This window comes from Echinops telfairi, unplaced genomic scaffold (genome assembly GCF_000313985.2).
Source record: "Echinops telfairi isolate 266 unplaced genomic scaffold, ASM31398v2 ScPeMD7_7475;HRSCAF=8513, whole genome shotgun sequence".
Taxonomy (NCBI): domain Eukaryota; kingdom Metazoa; phylum Chordata; class Mammalia; order Afrosoricida; family Tenrecidae; genus Echinops; species Echinops telfairi.
This window is the reverse complement of record NW_022111379.1, coordinates 20,210,878-20,221,272: the sequence shown is the minus strand read 5'-3', so window position 1 is coordinate 20,221,272 and position 10,395 is coordinate 20,210,878.

Below are 10,395 nucleotides of genomic sequence, written 5' to 3'. Positions count from 1 at the left end.
TTCTAGTGAGGGCCATTCCCCTTGTGTTCGTGATTTCACCCCTCTCTTGCCTATTTCCAGCCATATTTTCTCAAATGTGTTCTTTTTCATTTCTATCTTGAATTTCTGCCTTTGTTCTGGCTCTTTTTACATCTATCAAGGAGCCTGCTCCACCACTCATCTGTCAGTTTGTCATACTGTGGTGGCTTCCCTGTTTCTGTGATGGTAGATAGGCTTTAGCCCAGCTTTCAGACTAAGAACAGCGTTTAAAGAAGGAATAGTGTGACAATTGATGAGGGATCAGCCGCTGAAAAAAATGTATGCATCAAATGATGTACTGCATTTGGGCAAATATGCTACAAAGGACCTCTTTAGAGTGTGTGGCAGTTACATAATCTCCTGTCAACTTGAGGATATTAAGAGTGAAGGGGTGGAGTCTAGCCTGTCAATCAGGTCACAGACTGATGATGCCTCCTTGTGGGCATGGTCTTCTCCAAAGGATTCTGGGCACTTCCTCTCTCTCTGCCTTCATCTTCCTGTTAACAAGCCATGCGGAGACACTGAGACCTGCGAGAAGCCTCTCTCTCTCTCTCTGTCTCTCTCTCTCTCTCTGCTTTCACCTTGCTATTGAGGAGCCACACTCAGAGGCCTGGAGGAGCCATGTGGAGACCCAAGCCAGTGCTGAGATGCTTCCACAACCACTGGATCCACAAGTGTTTTCATCTACCAGCCTGTGATCTTCCTGCATTTGGCATCATTGCACGCACTGTGTGAATCTGAAGAGGAATTTATAGACTAGTACTGGACACATGGGCTAATATCAGGCTTATGGACTTGATCTGGACTGGGCTGGGATGTTTTCTCAATATACAATTGCTCTTTGATAAAAGGCTCTCTCTTACATATATATGAGTGTCGATGAATTTCTTTCTCTAGTCAACGATCCGATTGACAGACTAGACTCCACCCCTTCACTCTTAGTCCTCTCAAGTCCCAAATCGATACCAGATTATATAACTACCATACCCGGCCTAACACACAGTGTCACAGAGCAAAGATATTCACTTTGAGGACTAAAGTACACCTGACTGAAACCACGGTATATCCAACTGTCTCGTACATGCCAACTCCAGGCAATAATAGAAAGGACCCTGGAAAAGAACCGATGCATTTGAATTCTGCCTTGATAGAGAATACGGAGCATACTGTGGACTGCTGGGAGAATGGATCTGTTTTAGAAAAAGTACAGCTAAGAGGCTCCTTAGAAGGGAGGAAGAACGAATGTACTTTGGGCATGTCATCAGGAAGGACGAGTCCCTGGAGAAGGGCACCATGCTTGGTAAAGGAGAGGGTCAGTCAGCAGAAAATTAAGAAGGTTCTCAATGAAACGCATGAACACAGCGGCTGTAACAATAGGTCCGAGCAGCACCACAGTGGTTAGGAGGACAGAGCTAACCCAGGCAGCGTTTGCTTCTGTTTTCCGGGGGACCACTCACTGGGAATTAGAATCGACTCATTGGTATCCAAGAAAAGTAAAAACATACTATTCCCGAAAGGAACCTTGGTGACAGCAGCGAATCACTCAGCTGCTCACCAAAAAGTCAGAAAGGCTCACAGTCTGCCTAGGAAACCCAACAATTCTACCGGCAATTCTATGTATCTTCCAGGGTCACTAAAGATATAAATATGTTGCATCATAAAAAAAAGAACAGGTTGCTATTTAAACATAAGAACTACTCAGAAAGCAAAGTGACATTCCTAAAAATTGTCAATGCCCTGCCCTTTTCCAAGGACCCTCTCTCTGATTTCTTCTCTGTTGTTCTCAGATTGCTCTCCAGAAGCCCGCTTCTCTTCTCTTCCAACAACGTGTTCCTGGACTTCATCTCTCGCTCTGAAACCATGTCTGGAAACAGAATTCCCTCCCCACCCACCCTCAAGGTGGACCCTGCCAGGCTGCCTGTAATCTGATGTCTAAAGTTGGGCACTGGTGGAGAACTAGCTCCCAAAGCAGCATCTACCATTTCCGTGTTTCCCTTCGCTGCACAAGTGCACCTTGGCCACCTTCCGGTCCTCTGCTCAGCTGCCACCTCAAACCCATCTTCCATCGCCCCATCTCCCACGGGCACCCTTAGCCTTACTACTAGTCAGCTTTTGCGGAAACCCCATCACGGAACGCAAGAGTCCCATTCTCCCGTCTCCAGACTCCCCGTACACAATTCAATACTGCCTGCTATTTCTAAGCTATTCTTTGCAGGAGATTGAGCTCTTGATAAAAGCCTTGCAAGCCCTCGGGTAACAAATGGCCTCTCTGTTTGTCTGCAGGCACATGATGTCCAGAAGACATGATTCAATGTGACAGATGGGATCGGCAGCAGGTGGATGGTCCATGCATTTTTAATGGAGGAGAACACCGCGTCTGCCAACAGCCAGAGAGCAGGACCGCTGTGCCCCGGGAACACACGGAGCGAGGACAGGGCTGCTGCCTCCACACAGCGCGGTCAGGAGAAAAACATGTGTTCTTCCCTCTCGGGGCTCTAGTCTCTGCGTCCTGAATAAATCCGAGAGTCCCTCAGTAGGATCCACTCACGACACACTCGGAGGGAAGAGAAACATCCCGGGAAGGCTCTTTTCCTTCTTGGGGCCCGGAACTCTAAGACAGGTCATCCTGACTCATGATCTGTACCAAATGGGTTTCTACATAAGTAAAATATCTTCCAGGTTTAAAGAGGGTTTTTTCCTTCTAGTTTTACTATTATTGCTTATTATTATCAGCATCATTCTAAATCCATTCTTTCTTTGCCTTTGGGAGCTGGGAACATTATATATAAACTTACAGATTATGTTCATACATCTGTGCATTAAGAAATACACAAATCATCACAACTTGCTCCCACAATGAAGAAGAGTTGGGCAACTTGGAGTTTTGGCCACTGCAGTGATAATTTCACTTCTGTAAGGTGCTGGATCACCTGAAAAATCTCTGGGGAGGGGAGGGTGTGCTTCTAGTCAGAAAATTAGGGACAGTTGTCTGTGTGATCCTTTCCCTTTTTTATCCTACATATCTCTTCAGAGGCCGTGAATTACTTAATGTGGTTCTTCTAGCCAGAGTCTCTAACTCCCACCAAACAACCTTTCCCTGAATGCCTCTGAACAGACAGTGGGGAAGGTACTGATAGGGTTCATCGGTGTGTAGGATTCCCTAGAATGCCATCCTGCTGTGTATAAAATGAGCCTTCTGAGAAATGGGAGGAAGGATTTTACTACTAGCAAGAGCCAAGAGTGGGGCATGCCCTCTAGGCCTGAGATTCCTGGCAGTGAACCTGCTGGATCCAGATGACAGCTGTACTATCAGAGGAGCAGCAGCAGAACCAGGAGCCAGAGCACGGAACAGAGTGATGGACTCCCCAACTCATGGAACAAGGTCAGATGAGTGCTTTTGTGCAGGAGGCTAGCTTACAAAGTGGGGAAATTGGACTCACAAAGCTCAAGCCGCATGCCTTCAGGTTGAGGTTTTAGCAGAATAATATGCCCTTCAGGCATTTATTAGCAGACTTTTCAGAACTTTGTAAACAACATGATAAACAACCCTAAGCATTTCTCAGAGCACATTACAACTTAACTTCCTTAATAAATCCCTTAAGTATGAATTTTGTCTGTAAGTTCTCTTTGGCCATTGCAATGGATATTAGAATCCAAAGAAATAAAATAGAATAGCTTAATTTAGACAACTCTACTTAACTGATTCTAAAACCCGCCTGTGAAGCAAAGCCATCAGTGTTTGGGTCCATGTTTTCCAATAAATGAAGCTACTGGCTTGGGTTATCACTGTAATTTTTTTTTTAAACTTCTTTCTTTTTCTTCCTTGTTATTTCTTTCCTCTCCAGCATTTCTTACCTCTTCTACACAGAAGTGTTTTGAACAACAGGTCATCAAATTGAACATCGGTGTGTGAACATCTGAGGATGGTAATAACAGCAAAGTATGTGCTGTGACATTGTATGTAGTATATATCATGAAAGCCAGAGAGAGGGAGAAAGAGAGGAGTTTGTAAGTATGGTTCATTGAAACTCAAATAGTGTGGGAAGGCAGGGACTGTGTTGTACTCATGCCGCCTTGATCTTCCACAATCATCTTGAAAATATTCAGACAAAAATATAATGAGGTCAGTACATTACCTAACTCTGGACCTTATTTTCATTTTCAAAAATGAACTTGAAGAGGATCGATATGAAACTAAACAAACACGTTGACAATGTTGGGATACCCAGTCCTTGAGCATCTATGGCAAAGGATGAAAGGAAGAAGCAAGTCCAAATCACCTTTCTATCACCTCCAAATCTATATATTATTCTGCCCTGTTGATGCAAAAGGTCATGTTATAAATTCAATTCTTTCAACCAAACAAATGTGTTCTAAATTCTAACTTCTATGCCTGTGATGGAAAACAGGGCTCCAGGAATTGATGGAACACCAATTGACAAATTTCAACAAATGGATGGGAAAGTGGAAGTGCTCACTCATTTATGCCAATAAATTTTCAAGACCAGTCTCTGGAGAAGTTGTACAAAAATGGAGAGTGTGGAAACAGAGTGAGTAAATTGTCAGCTAGGATAAAAAAAACAAGGATCTTCCTCCAGCGTGGACAGAGTGAGAAAGCCTTTCCCTGGAGCTGGTACCTTGAATTTAGACTTCCAACCCCCTGATTTGGACTCCAGCCCACTTGTGGCATTCTTGGTACAGCAGCAATGAACAGCCAAGAATTTGATACCGGAAGAGTGGGCTGCTGCTATAATGGATAGCCAAAATGTGGAAGCAGTTTTGGAATTGGATATTGAATGAAGGTTAGAGAGTCTTAAGGATTTTAAGGTGCTTAATAGTAAACCCCAAGGATTCCTGATGGCATAGTTGTTGCTAGTTGGGCTGTGACCTACATGGTTTGCAGTTCAAAAGCACCATCTGCTTCTTGGGAGAAAGACAAGGCTTTCTACTCCTGTGAACAGTCACAGTCAGAGATTCACGGGGGCAGTTCTGCCCTCTCCTACAGGCTTATTATAAGTTGGCATCAACTAGATGGCAGAGAGTTGGGCTTGCCCATCGTAAAGGCCGAGCCTGCCTTGAAGAGATTATTAGTAGAACTGTGGACATCAAAGGCAGTTCTGGTCAGAAAGGAGTGAGGAGAGTGAGAGAGAGTCTCCGTTTATGGCGGCAGCAAAGAGATGTTGTGAGAAATGTAAGTGCTGAGTGTGCTTTTGATGAAGCTGAAAAAAAAGATGAACACGTGACGAGACAGTGGAGGAAGCATGATGTTTTCATGGTGTCCAAAGAACTCATCTAAACCCTATTGCAATGTTTGAGGGAAGGTAGAACTTGAACGTGCTGCATTTAGATATCTAGCTGAAGATCTCTCTAAGCAAGGTCTTAAAGGGGTCATGTGGTTTCTCCTCGCCACTCGTACTTAAATGCAAAAGAAAGAGATGCACTTAAAAATGGACTGCAAAAGGAAAGCAGAATTTTTAAGAGTTGAACAATTCCATGGAACAAACTAAGGATCCCTATCCTAGAATGTTCACCAAGGATGTGGTTACAGATTATTTTGGTAAAGAGATCAATAGCCATCACAGCAGAAAAAAATGTTGTGATGAGAGATCAGCAAAACTATGGGAAAGAGCACAGGAAAGCGGGGCTTCCTGGATTTCAAGTGGTAGGACCACTATCTCCTGGATCCCAAAGGTGAGACCACACCCTGCTAGGTTTCAAAAAGTCAGATCTTCACCAACTTGGTTCCAGAGCATGGGACTGCCAGCTAAAGGGCTGGCAGAGGCAGAAAAATGAGGCCTGCAAGGGCCAGGGCTCTGGGGCTGCCACTCAAATGGACGAGGAGAACGGGCCACCTAACACTGAGGACATGAGATGCCATCCCACAGAGCCTGGAAAGCAGAGCTAAAGTCCAAGGTAAAATCCAGAGGGCATGACCAACCCCCAGAGTCAGAAGGCAGGGCCATGGGCCAGATGGTCTCCGAAGATAGGATGATTTTTAAGCTGGAAGATCTAACTTACTGTGCTCTCCTGGGCTTTGGACTTGCTTGTTGTCTGGTATCCTTTTTTCCCCTCCAATTTCTCCCATTGTTGTTACATACTATCAAGTAGGTTCCAACCCATAAGAACCTTTTGCATAACAGAACAAAACACTGCTTGGTCCTGTGCCATTTCCGTAGTTATTCCTATGCCAGGGCCCCGGGTTGCAGCCACTGTTGGATCCATCTCCCTGAGGGCCTTCTTCTTTTTGTCTGTCCCTCCACTTTGCCAAGCGGGATGTCTGTCTCCAGGGACTGGTCTCTCCTGATTACATGTCCAAAGGATGAAGACTTGCCCTGGCTGGACCAGAGGAGGTACACTGGTACAGATAGGAACTGAAAATACAAGGAATCCAGGGCAGATGAGCCCTACAGGACCAGTGGTGTGAGTGGCGAAACAGGGAGGGTAAAGGGAGAATGGGTAGCAAAGAGGGAACCGATTACATGGAACTGTGTGTGACTTCCTCCCTGTGGGTGAAGGGAGACATCGGACAGGGCAAGATATGACAAAATACCAATTTATAAACTATCAAGGGCTCATGAGGGAAGGGGGAGCAGGGAGGGAAGGGAAAAATGAGGACCTAATGTCGGGGGTTTAAGTGGAGAGAAAAAGTTTTGAGAATGATGTACAAATGCGCTTTACACAATTGATATGTGTATGGATTGCGATAACAGTTGTATGAGCCCCTAATAAAATGTTTAAAATTTAAAAAAAAGATGAAGACTTGCCACCCTTGCCAATGTTTACTTTAAGCTAAGTTCTACCATTGTATTTTGGAAACAGATAGCCTGACCACTAGACTTCATAGGTTTTCAGATAAAGAGAAAGTGGGCCTCACATCTCACCCATCATCTCAAATGTCTTAAATCAATTCCAAGTTCAGAATCTTGTAACCTCCCATGGCCCAAATTTCTTAAGCATTGACACCCAAATACTGCTCACTGGTAAAGCAGGGAACCAGTATAATGTAGAACATGTGTTTATTATTTCTTGACTCACCTTTTAAAATAAAATTCCATTTCCCTTTTGCGGAAAAAAATCTTTCCTTCCTTATGCTGGCTATATCTACTATTTCAGCTTGAATTTTGATTTCTAATCTAAATAGAAGTTACTGGGAGGTCTTTCCTAACATTAAAAGAATACCACAGAATACCTGGATAGTTATGGTAGTTAGCTAAATGTAGCTCCTTTAACAACACACACGCATACATACAATGTAGCTCTGTGACACTACCACATGGTACATTCATTCATCCATTTGTCAATTCACTCACTGGGCACATTTATTCCCAATAGCATGAGGGAAAGTAAAAGAGAATAATGCGCTGTGTGATGAATTCTATGGCAGAGATAAACACAGAATCGTCTTAATTCTCTCCTCACTTAGGAGGGGTGGGGAAAGGGAGGCAGGTCAAAGAAAGTTCACAGCATGGTCGCTAGTGAAACTCTCAAAAATCTAACACTGCTATTGGGTTGATTCCGATTCATAGTGACCCAGTAGGATAGAGTAGAACTTTTTAGGTGTCCAAGCCTATAAATCTTTTCAGGAGCAGAAAAACGCATCTTCCTCGCTTGGAGTGAAGGGCAGCTTCAAACTGTTGACGTTGGGGTTAGCAGTGCGACATGTAACCCACAGCAGCACCAGGAGGCCTTCTGGCTGACAGTAGACTTGAGGAATTTAGGTTATAAGTGGGAGCTATTCCAGTTCAACCAGCTTAAGCAAAGGAAGGGCTGCACTGGCTCATGACTTGGGAAGTACAAAGACGGACTGGCCTTAGGGCGGGTTGGTTCCTTGAAGGCAGAAGACATGATCATGAACTTGTTTGCCTTCATCTGTCTCATCTCTGTTTTTCTCTCTGTAGCTTATAGCTGTAGACAGACTTTTCCTGTGGGAAAAGGATAGCCCCCCCAATTCATGTCCTTCTTTCAATAAGACTCTCCACCCGTCTCAGGAATCATTACTGTGCCCCAGACCTGCCAGTCATAGTCCAATCCCAGACCCAGGCCTGGGGTTGGGAACCAGCATGTACCAACCTTCAGCTTTAAGGTCCTCCTAAGAGCCACACGAACCCCAGGGCAGAGTTGGACTAGCTGAGTGTAACTCTGACTTCACAGCTGGATAGACAGCTGAAATAGAGTATGAAATTTCCAAGCAAGTATCAAAAAGGTTGCATGAAATTTCAGTGTCACTTCAAGAAGTTATCTTTTTGGTTCTCTCTCGCACGCGAGTTCTTCCAGTTGGCAAGGTGGACAGCTCAGAGACATAATTGTAATTCTCTCATGGTTTTTTTTTTCCAATTAGCCCTACATTCACCTTTTCTTCCAGTGAAAATCAAAACCCCTGCCTTCATGAGGTAGAAAATACTAGAGTCCCTACACAATAAGAATTAACGAATCAGAAAAACTTACCTATCCGACTTGAGATTTCTTATTTCTTTACTAACTTCCTACAACTCCAATATCTTCCTGTAATGCCAAGTGCTATGAGGTTCAGCCTAAAGAGATCCATGGCCCATGATTTTGTGAGAATGCTCCTTCCTTAAAATTACAATGAGTCAACTCGATGGTTCTTAAAAGAAAAAAAAAAGCACTGCAATCAATTGAGCAATGTTTGACATTAATACACCCGCACAATATTATGTGCATACATGTGCTTCTGTACACCATCTTTCTTTAACGATGTGTGGAAATTCTTAAGTTTCATTCAAAATCCTTGTAAGGATTTTTGAGCTTTGACATACCTAATTTTAGAATTTTCATTGTTCTCTGTGGACTCCATACATCAAGACTACGTGGGCAGAGGACTTGTTAAAATGCAGATTCCTGAGTCCCACCCCAGATTGGAAGATCTTAGAATCTCTTGAGATGGGCCACGAATCTTTTTTTTTTTTTAAGGTTTCTCAAAAGATACTTATGCACTCTAAAATATGAGAAGCCTAATTCTAGAACTGAGAGTTTTACTGGGATTTCTGTGCTGTAATGTTGTGCCTTTTTATATCTCTAAGGAATGATAAATGTATTGTGAATTCCATGAACTTTAGTTGGTCAGTAAAATATAATTAGAAATCCCTGTGGGTCATGCTCATTTGAATAGTAGCTATAAGCATTGTGTTAGTCTAGGTAGACTAGAGAAACAAATCCACAGAAACTCATACATGTGTGTGTGTGTGTGTGTGTGTGTGAGTTTTATATAAAGGGTAAAGTGTACATTAAGAAAGCATCCCAACCCAGTGCTGTCCAAACCCATAAGTCCAACATTAGCCCATATGTCCGTCACTGATCTAGGAAGTCCTTCTCAATCTCACAAAACACACGCAATGACGCCGACTGCAGGAGGAAAGCCAAATCAGTGAGCGTGTAAGCATCTCAGCACTGGCAGGGATCTCCACACGCTGCTCCAGCACCCAGGGCTGCATCGGGGTAGGTCCATGTGGCTTCTCCTCCCGGATGTCTTGCAGAAAGTGAACCTTGCCAGATGAAGCAGGGAACTGGCTAAGGCAGCTGCACCCTGGACCAACCATCAGAGAGCAAGAGACCCAAGAACTTGAAAGGCGAGGCTCACCAAGCCATTTATCTCACTGCCCTGACATAAACCTTAACTATGTCAGCATAGTTATATGGAAAAGAAGTCCTTCGGATTTAAAACGTTTCTCACTATGTAGACCAAAAATTAATGCGTAGGGCAGGGAAACTACCTTGTAACAAACTTTTGTGATTATAACAAACCAAATCTATATGCTATAATGGGTACATTGCAAGAACCGCCTGATGAAATGTAAGCTCTGACTGCAATTAATCACCAGATGGTAAACTTTTGTGAAAACACACTCATTCCAGTGGTGAGATTTCTTTCAAGTGAACAACCTCACCTCTTGATACCCAGAATTTTATTTCCAATCCAAGACATGCCATCCCACCAACAATAAAATAGGAGCGGCTTACAAAAAGTCATGGCGTTTTGGAGCTAGAAAAGCCTTAGGGATTGTAGACTTCAACCCTTCCTTCCAAGGAGAAAACACCTAACAGGGCCGGAAGGAAAATTCCGGTGTCCTGATTGCCTCAACCAGACCACTGCCGTTGAGTCGGTTCTGACTATGGTGGCTCAGTAGGACAGCATAGAACTACTCCCTGGAGTTTCTGAGACCCCACAAGCCCCATAAGTTGACTCTGACTCATGAAAACGCTCTTACAGGACAGAGTGGAATTGCTCCTTAGGATTTCAAACGCTGTCAATTTCTACAGAAGCAGACCGTCTCAGAGAGGGATGGGTAAAAACTGCCCCGGATTGCAGGAGATCCCTCTCCCCTCAGATAGTCCCAAGCAGAGCGTTCAATAGTTCAT